Raw genomic sequence first — 10,201 nt, 5'->3', positions numbered from 1 at the left:
AAAAATGAATCCGCCTCAACAATATAGAACTTATCTACAATATTTAATCTCTTGTGAATTTGAACATTTGCTTATGATCCCAGACGAAGATCAAAGAAAATAAACCCACAAACAACAACAAAATTTAAGAAATATTCCAATTTAAAAAATATCATAGTTCTAAACTTATGGATGAAGACATTCGTCACCTGAGAGTAATGCTCGTATGTGTTCTTTTTTAGGAAAATTGAATTTGAATAATTAACCAAATATACAGTCTGAAACACTACCTGCTCCACAAACTCCCCATCCCAGATTAATTTGCTTAAATTGCCAGTCTATGTCGATGAGTCTGCAAAAGATTCAACAAGAGATCCAAGCATTATAATTAATAACGTATGATTAAATAAACTGCAAACTGATAGAAGAATTGACCAAAAACGTGACTGTAAGCGACAAATAAAACTGTGATAACTTTCCTAAAATCTATTTTATGCTTTCCAGTTCTTTTTACCAAGATATGTAAAAAAATGCAAAATAACTTCAAATGCTTCATAATTATAATTAACAGAAACTTTCATTTTGTATTAAAAATCGCATAAAAACACATGCAATATTAAACGATTGTATATTTTATGTGAGGCGTGACTTATCATTAAACTAGTAATAGCGTTAATGGACATTACAAAATAATGACCGTAAATATAAAAGCTTTGATTATTTTTGGGCGTGTTAAAAGCACGAAAGCTTCAAATAAAAAAGCACCTTTACATATTTGCGTTATAAAAAGATACTTTGCAGAATAACGTCGATAGACTGAGAAGCAATAAATCGCCAAAGTATCATTGGAAATTAAATCATGTGGCACACATTTTAAAAGGTTTTTACTGATTTGAAATATCATCAATCCAAACGGACAAAGCTGAAAATAATTAGAAGAATCAATTGGCGACAGGTTTGGCTAGCCAGCAAGGTGAGAAAAATAGGAAAGTTACACAAAAGAAATCTTGAACTTGATTAAAACATATAGAACTCCATTGAGATTATCTGATAATCAAGCAAATATGTTTTAACGACTGCTCTAAATATTTCCCGTATACATCATAATAATCATGTCATTGCACTTTCGATTTTTGGTATGTTGGTGAAGTACTTTAGATTAACGGGTTTTGGGTCGGCGTCTAATCACCAACACTTAGCACAACCATTGATGGATAAATAAAACATACTTTTAAAATAAATTAATTATATAGACTTTATATAGACAATCGATACTAAGTGAAAAAGTTGTTCTTACATCATTAATTCTGATCAGTCCTAAATAAACTTCAATTCTGATATAAAATAAACGCATTTAAAGAAAAGTTTTCCGTACTTAAGTATCTGGTTGCCCAGGAATTCATTCTCCACGAAATTCGCTTTTTTCAATTTCTCTTTCAAGTGTGCAAAATTATGGCTGATACCTACAAGCTTCTACCTAAATAACCGACAAACATATAGTATATGTACATATAATGCGGATATGACACCGATTGCGTTTATGTACAATTCCTAATAATATTTTATTTATTTATTATTATTATATTAAGAATTATTAGGTTATTAATGCTCCCCTAAAAAGTATTTTTATTTTGGGTTTGTCCTATTTTGCTATGTCCCGTTTGATTGTAACAACTACTTCTCAATGAAAAGATATTAATAGTAGGAATTAAATGATGCACTTATACTGCTTCTATTAAATTTGAAATAAATTTGTTCATCTAGACGACTACATTTTATATAAAAGAGTTAATCATACAAGTAAGTTATATATTTTGATTTAATTATTTTGAGAATGGTGACAATCGGCCTATTGTATCCTCCGCTTTCAGTTTGCCCTAAATGCTCCTGTATTTGATAAATAAAAATATAATCAACAAAGTGGTGCAGTTATTTGAATAAAGACTTTCACAATCGAAGTACTTTTAATCACAATTGAAGGATTTTAAATATACCGGGAGTTTACTTGAGTATTTCAGAAAAAATATCGACAAATTCATTATCTACAAAAATCCTATTTTATTTGCAAAAAACGTATTATATTGTGATACTCTATAACATATCCAAATTAAAAATATCTGAAGATTGAGGTAATTAAGAAAATAACCGCTTGTTTGAAGATTTGAACAAGTTATATTACATACATATATCGAAATCTAATAGTCTTTGTAAAAAAGTTTATTTCTATCGACTCTTATAATCTTGCGGTTTAAAGTGGACCACCCTGTACTACCTATGTTATTTGAATATTGTATATTATTGCTATTATTACACTATTTCTGATCGATTAATTGTGGTCATTTTACACCCATTATCGACTTAGAAATCACCAGCAAAGATACATTCATAATTTTAAATTGCTAATATTTATTCAGCTTACTTATATTCTCAGGAATATCAATTTCACCTGTCTGTGAAAGAAACAGATTCATTCAATAGGGCAACTGGTATGATATCATTATAATATCGTTAGCTGATGTTGGGATCGCCCAGAAAATGTCTACTATTTTTAGTCTGAACAACAGAGAAAACGAGACGTATCTATTTTAAGTAAAAACATGAGTTTTTACTTGTTTTTAGCTTCTCTCAACTAAATGCTACTAGAAGACTTTAATCGCATTCTTGAACGGGTTTATTTTGGGATTTTTGTATTTATTTCCAGATTCATCACGTCGTTTAAGCTTATACAATACTTATTCCTTATTATATGATATAAACACATTAAACTAACTATTTTTTTTAAATTTGGGTGTGTATCACATGATCATAACGTTAGCTTCTGCCTCTTAAAAATACGCAACTGAGTAACATGATGTTGAAAAATAGGAAAAAACTACACATATATTTGAAAACGGGCAAGTTATTTTAATATATGTTAAAAGCCGGGGCTGTTTGCCATGAACTCGTCACTGTCCTAGTAACCTTTAGTGTGTATATTGCGCTGCCCATCATAAAAAGTTAAATATTTACATAAGTAAGAAAACGCAGCCTACCCACAAATCGCTAAATGAATGAAGAATTTCTGCTGAACAAACATTTGCACTTTTATCTCATGCACATATGCATTGCTTGACCACTTAATAAAAATAATTGAGGTCTCAAGTTTCAGAACATACCAGTACACCCACAATATACACAATGTAAACCACAAAAATGGTAATCATTTGAAGATAGATCGGTTTTTCGGAACTACAAAGGGATCGCTATTCGTAATTAAAAAACGAAAGTCTAAAAGCAACAATTTTTACTAACAGAAATTTAATTCATATATGATCGAACAAACATACTTCCCAACAAAGTTCGATTTTCACTAGACCGAAATGTTTGAAAATACATACTTCTGTATGATTAAGTTTTTTATATCAAAAAAGATATTCTGCCCCATAAACCACTAATACATATTAACAACTATTTGAATCGATAATAGCAATTTGAATGGCTGATGGAATCTGTTTCTTGCACGATACACGCATGCACATACTTATAGAAAAAAAGTAGGTATTCGTGTATTCAAGAGGGTACTTCATTCATAATTGGCGGAATTTTTCTGGAGGAAATGTGAAAGAAGGTTGCGCCTGGCTAAAATCAAAACATTTGCGAAAAAGTAACTGGTAAGTTAAAAAATAAGGTCACAAGAGATTAGAACAAACTGAGTAAATCACCAAGAATAGATAAAGTTCAACTTGCATATTATAACACCCAACATATGTAAGCAAAAAGCATTAAAAATACGATAAACAGTAAATCACTTTAACGACGTTAAAGATTCAATGACGTTAAAGAGATCGCCAAATTTTGTCACATTTTTCATTAAATTTCAAAACCTATACTTAAGATTTGAATGAACTTTGATTTCGAGCTAAAACAAAAAGTCCTCAAAATTTCCAAGACGGTTTACTTGAGCCTTTAATATGGTATAATTTCGAATTTTAAGTTAAAATAACTCAAAATATTTTGGGCTTTTGAGTTTGGGACATTTAAAGAGTAAATCAGATAACTATCATAACACTCTTCCTGAAGCTATGATTTTAAAACATTTTTGTGATACTGATCAATGAATCCTTTCCAATTTTGCAAGACACCGTAAATGCCGGTAATACGTTTTTTGAAACTGATTCACTTGAAAAGTGTTTGGCGTTATATATTTGCCTTCTATACGACCTTCATGATGGGAATATGACAAATCATTTCTTGTAGAAAATTGATGAATTAATGTAATGTGACAACAACACTTCTCCCAAATACAATTTCTAAAACATAATATCCACATTCCTTCACCTCCAGTTTCTAAGATCACTACTTTATATAACCCAATTAATTAAACCTTCCGCTGTTGTAAAAATGATTACTCTCAAAGTTTAGACAATATAATTTTACATTTCGTTAACCAAAAAAAGTTGTTACATTTTATATGATTAATGAAATAAAGATACTTCTACTAAATTTTTGAACTTTGAAGCCCATATGCAGTTTCGAAAAAAAATGCAGACGGAACGAATGTAGTGAACAATAACAATAAAAACATTCAACTGGAAGCAACTAAATGCAATTTAATCACATTGATTTTTTTATGGAATTAATGAAACGGTAACAATTGGTTGTGCTTGTTAATGGCCCTATTAGCCAAATGTATTTATCGGATAACTATATTAAGCTAGATTGAGCCGATTTATATGAAAGCATAATTGGTTTTTAAACGTTAAGTGTGGAAAAAACACACAAACTTTTATCAATGTTTATCATAAACTAGACATAAAAGTTTCGTTATTTTTATTGCATTTTGAAACTCGGAGAGAATTGGATTATTCAAAATCTAAAACGAAAAGGCTCTTTGATGTCGTTATCAAAAACAGTTAAATTAAAATTTCTTGAAACTCTTAATCGACATATAGGTGCTGCTAAAGTACAAAACGAAAATAATACATAATTAAGTATAAACAGACTTACTGAAATCTTAGACTAAAAGTGATTCAGTGTAGGTACCTGAAATAAAGGAAAAGAGTTAAAATATGCTATACAAAATACTATATAAGTGTAGTGGATAAATAAAAAATGAAGATGATTAAATATGTTTCTTAGTCCAGTGATCTTCGTCCAATGTAAATTTTAATTATGTATACCTAAGTAAGAAATAGTAATTTGGTGTGCAAGTATCTGATAATTGTCATGAAAAAAGATATCGAGATTAAAAAATTACTATCTGAATACCACATAAATACATAAGCATTAGAACTGAGCTGAACACGCTGAAGCAAGTTACTCTTAAACTGCTTTCCGAATTGAATCCGATTCGGAAATTCCGAAAGTTTTCAGCTACTTGAACTGGTTTGGTGTGAGTTTCTATTACTCCTGATATACATTTTTCCGCATTTAGAGTATTGCTTCTTTTAAAAATCTTAATATTATCTTGCAATTGATCGTCGTTTCCTCGACGTACTAGTTTTCTTTTGAGCATTTGTATAATATTTTTCACTGTTTTATCTTCTTTTCTGTCTGCTATTGATCATTTGTTGTCATTAAGAGAGTTGGTAAAGGTGTCACTCTGTGCTTTTGCCCAAAATTTATTAAATCTATATTCCTCAATTTTGCTTTCACTAAATTAAAAATACATTTTTTAATAAATGAAACGAATATTTGTTTTCTTGTTATCAAATATTTACTCTACGTTACTATAAAATAACAGTTTAAACCTCACTAAATAATCAATATTTTACACCATTAAAATCATCATTTTAGGCTTTTAAATTATGGTATTGAGTATGTAGATTTAATTAAGTTAATTTTTGCCAGGTCCTAGATGGGAATATCATGATGGAAAAAGTACGCCCGGTGGTTCAGGTAAATTCGACGGGTCGCCAAAATGGAAATAATTTTAATAAGTAACATTTTTTCAACACGAATGAATGAAGGTGCATACAGCTACATACATAACACGCAAAACAAAAAAATAAACTTTGGTAAAACGGTATGTACAAGAACTAAAATATGTCCTACATAAGAACTTTCCTCATCTTTCTAGGCGCAACAAAAAGCATAAACTTTAAACAAAAAACTTTAGGTCCTTATATTGCACGAATTGAGATATTTTTCATCCTAAAACATGTTAATAGCAAATATTCTAAACCAGTTTGGGGCATAAATTCTAATAGCGAAAAATAATTTGCCAATTTTGTTCATTTCGAGGACCTGAAAAACCTGCTCCTGCTAAGGTAATTCTTCTCCGCCAGCGACTGTTGTGCAATAGTTCACTTAAGAAGCTGAGCTACTCACAAATATAGAATGCATGCAAACTGTATACAAGAAAATAAATAGTATCGGTATTCTAGCTCAATAAAAGCTCAGCAGTGGCGTCAACTTTCATTCACTTGCTTCTGGACAAATTGTCAAACGTATCCCATCCGTTGTTTCATAAAAAATGATAGTCACCCAATGAATACTTCAGTGAGGAGCCGCTAAAACGCAATTCACTCATCCAGTTTACCAAAATTTAAAAAAAACCAAAGAAAATTCTATCAAATTCTGCATCTTAAATGTTTGACATATTTTCATTTATTCTGTCGCCAAATAAACCGGAGGATAAAACCTGTAGAGCATCGAGCAAGTTATCCGTGATATCTGTTGCTTGTGGACGTGACGCCGGCGGTTTAGGGCAACAGGGCACCGTCGCGACGCCATCAGTTCAACAGGCGTCCTCGATCGTCACGCAAACCCGTCTAGTAAAAGTGAATATATTTCTGGAGGAAAATTGATCATGTGAAATAAATGGAAGGAACTTCGTTGAAATGGTGATATGATAACAGGGGCGGAACGCAATCATGGCTGGCACCCGACTTATTAATTATGAATCGTTGGCTACTTACTGGTGGCGGATTAAGCTCAAAAACGTTGCTGTTGACCAGTTCGTTTACATTTGCATAATAAATGATCGACTTTCCATAAAATTGCGGTAATTCGATTTTGAAATTTAGTGTTGCTCAGCAAAACGAATTAAGTAGCAATAACAGGTTTTTAGAGATTTTAAATGCTTCTATGCAAGAATACATATACAGCATACATAGATAGCATTTAATCCTAGTATATGAAATGTAGTTGATCAGTTGAATATTTTCGATAGTATGATTAGTTGGAAATCAAACCTAAGAGATAGTGCTAATCGCACCGGGTAGTTGTGTTGGATAGTTTAAAGTCCACAAATTTCTCAGGTAAAATCAGTGATTCTTTAAAATATGTATAACTGATTAAAGCAAAAAACTGATTAGTGTCGCCGCAAACAAGCATCACGTAATGAACCTTATCCCATATAGTTAACACATGTTACATGCTTGCAGGTGGTTGTTGTCCTCTATTTGGTTCATATTTTCAAGAATTTGAACGTTTTATTGGTTAACTGCCTGCCTGCCTAAATGCCGTAGCAATGATGACAATAATAAGCCATACTTTTCGGCATTTCCTTAATACTAGACAATAATCGATCTTGAAATGAATATTTTAAGTAAATTTACGTAACACATTTGCCAAAGTGTATACTGCAATCGTGGTTCAAAAGAAAGTCTCACCATTCTTTTCTATAGCCTCATATCTAACTACTGATATTGGAGACGTTGAATAATTTCAGGTTTAAACATGAACTTTGGTTTATTGATTTTCTGAAAATAATCGATAAAAGCAGAAAGAGCTGGCACATTAAACCACATATCTAGAAAATCACAAGACCAACATCTGATAGAGTACATCCGGCAGCAATGACATAAAAATCAAATTAAAATTATTCTTTACATGAAACTGCTAAAAATCTATTATTCGCTCAACTGTTTTTTCCTTTAAATCTAGACAGAAACGGCTATAGAATAATCAAATCAAAATCAAATGTTCATAACTGAATAAAAATCGCATAACCGGCACAAAAAGGTTATTCAACCCGTTCGTCGCATGGTGTAAATAAAAAACGTTTTTTGTTTCAATCATTAGCACAACACCTATGCAAATTGTCCGTGTAAAAACGCAAATATTTAATGTTGAAATTTCCAAAATTAGGCAACCTATTTGGGAATATAATCTTAATGCCCTCTGCGTGCATAGTAATAGAAAAATTTTATTTTGAATGAAACAACAGTTGTTTCCTTAAAATATGCATGGCGTGTAAGAAAACTGTTGCTCACGAAGTAATATCCAGGAATCGTTTGCTGCTTGTTGATTCAAGTGCCCTTGTAGCTTGTTGCTTCGGCAAATTGTTGCTTTCTGTGTTCGAGTTCTGCGGTGAATCAGGGAAGTAGTTGCAACGTTTATTTCCGAGTTATTTAAGGAATCGGAAAGCATGGATAATAAAGTTAAAAGAGTATTTAATAAAAGCTTACACTCTAGATCGGAAGTATTAATTCACACAGATAACACAGATAACGTGACAAACCTCACAAACAAACTAAGGATCAGCTCATTTGGTTAGAACCATTGAGGCACCTGGACTTTCAACAAACACAACTTGTGGCTTCGACCAAAAACATCGAAAGCTGATTCAAAAAAGCAGGCGCAGAAGTGAAAAATACTTCAATAACTACACCCAAGTTCAGAAAACGACCTGTTTTATAGAAGACATGCAACGACGATGGTCTTTAGTGCTTTTGCTCCGAAATTAGTCATGAGCGGAGGTTGTTGGTACAAATAGTTGAAAAATAAAGTCAGTGAAGCCTTGGCAATACGTTCGGAATCTTGAGCAGTGAATGCGAAAACCGATTTCTGATTGTGCCACTTTATGTGAAATATGAGGCGAATGTGTATCAAAGAGTAAGCTTTTCGATGTCTGTAATATTGACTGTGTATTAAAAGAGTAATATTACATGCAATTTCTGTTCATACTGAGCAAGGCAAAAAAGCAAAATCAAAGCCAAGATCAAGATCAAAACTGCCTTTCGGTTAGCAAACCCAAGTTCAAGACACAGAACAAGACCAAGACCGACACCATATTCTGCAAGACCGAAAATTTTGCAAGAGTCTTGCAATTTTGTGCAATGTGATTCATAAGATTGTTTATAATAATAGTTGAAGTGGATTAGTTTTTTATTATTTAATAAAATTTATTGTTATTCACCGGTTTGTCAGAATAAATTTAGTAGGCAGCAGTAAATCAGCTTCGAATTTGTTCAGTAAAAATTACAGGCTTTGCTTGGAAGACTGCGGCGGCGGTCCAAATCAAAGCAAATTAGTTCTATTTTGCTCTAACTCCTGAAAGTCTGGATGAAAATTAAAAATTTATTTATTTTCATCTTATGTGAAGAAAAGAGTCGTTTTAAAGACGGTGTTTCTTGCTTATCGAACGATATAATCAGTAGCAGAAATGACGCTGAAACTGAAATATCGACCGAAAGTGAGCCAAAAGGCAAAAGGAAACGAACACTGACAATGAACATAAACGATCGAAAACAAATGAAATTAAAATATGATTTGTCACAGAAAATGTTTCAATTTATGAACAAAGAAAATGACTCAAAGAAAAGAACAGCAATACAAGTGAAGCAAACATACAAACCAATACAATTAAAAAAATTACAATTGCCCCCAACATCCCAGCAAGGAAATGCAAGTGTGTTTCTGTTATTGCAAGCAGAACATAAATGAGATTCGGTGAACAGCCAAAATAAATACAAAAGGCAAATTTACAGAGCTTTAAAGCTTTTTAAAAAAGCATATAAACTGCAAATCAGTGGAATGCTGTCAGTCGAAATTATTTCTTTCAGGAAACAAGCACACATTAAAAGTTACAAACTCTTTTGAGTGAAAAATATATTCGAGTTCGAGAGACACTAGTTTTTGGAATGAGACAATCAAACGGTCCGCGACAATAATTTCTATTATATACCAAAGTAATTGAGATTTTTGTATTCTGAAAAACTTGAACGAATCAGGAAGGAAGTCATACGCAAGTCCGAAACTATTTAATTGTTTTGTAATTATTACCTAATATATCTTAGTTTTATTGTTTTATTAAATATAAATTGTATTATTAAATCTATTTCATTTAATCTGGGCTTGATTAAAAAACACGACATACAAGAATCCAGCTGCAAGACCAAGACCAATATTTTATTTGCAAGAACAATGCAAGACCATGCAAGTTTTGGTCTCTGCTCATCACTACTTATCAAATATATCAGCAAATATCAGCAGCTTCCCCTGGAGGATCAGAAAG

At 31.7% G+C, this 10,201-nt stretch overlaps 1 protein-coding gene and 1 long non-coding RNA gene across 2 annotated transcripts in view; one reads left to right on the top strand and one right to left on the bottom strand.

The window, feature by feature from the left end:
* The window catches only part of LOC109539609 (polypyrimidine tract-binding protein 2), a gene marked incomplete in the record, with an annotated part of 399,312 nt that overhangs the window by 369,217 nt on the left and 19,894 nt on the right, over positions 1-10,201 (bottom strand).
* On the top strand, positions 9-853 carry LOC125504643. Its single transcript, XR_007281620.1, has 2 exons — positions 9-427; positions 781-853. It is a non-coding gene; the product is annotated as an uncharacterized LOC125504643 (long non-coding RNA).

This window comes from Dendroctonus ponderosae, unplaced genomic scaffold (genome assembly GCF_020466585.1).
Source record: "Dendroctonus ponderosae isolate FM_Combo_2020 unplaced genomic scaffold, Dpon_F_20191213v2 Dpon_F_20191213_5, whole genome shotgun sequence".
Classification (NCBI taxonomy): Eukaryota; Metazoa; Arthropoda; class Insecta; order Coleoptera; family Curculionidae; genus Dendroctonus; species Dendroctonus ponderosae.
The sequence above is the reverse complement of the archived record's forward strand: the minus strand, read 5'-3'. Positions and strand labels throughout refer to the sequence as shown.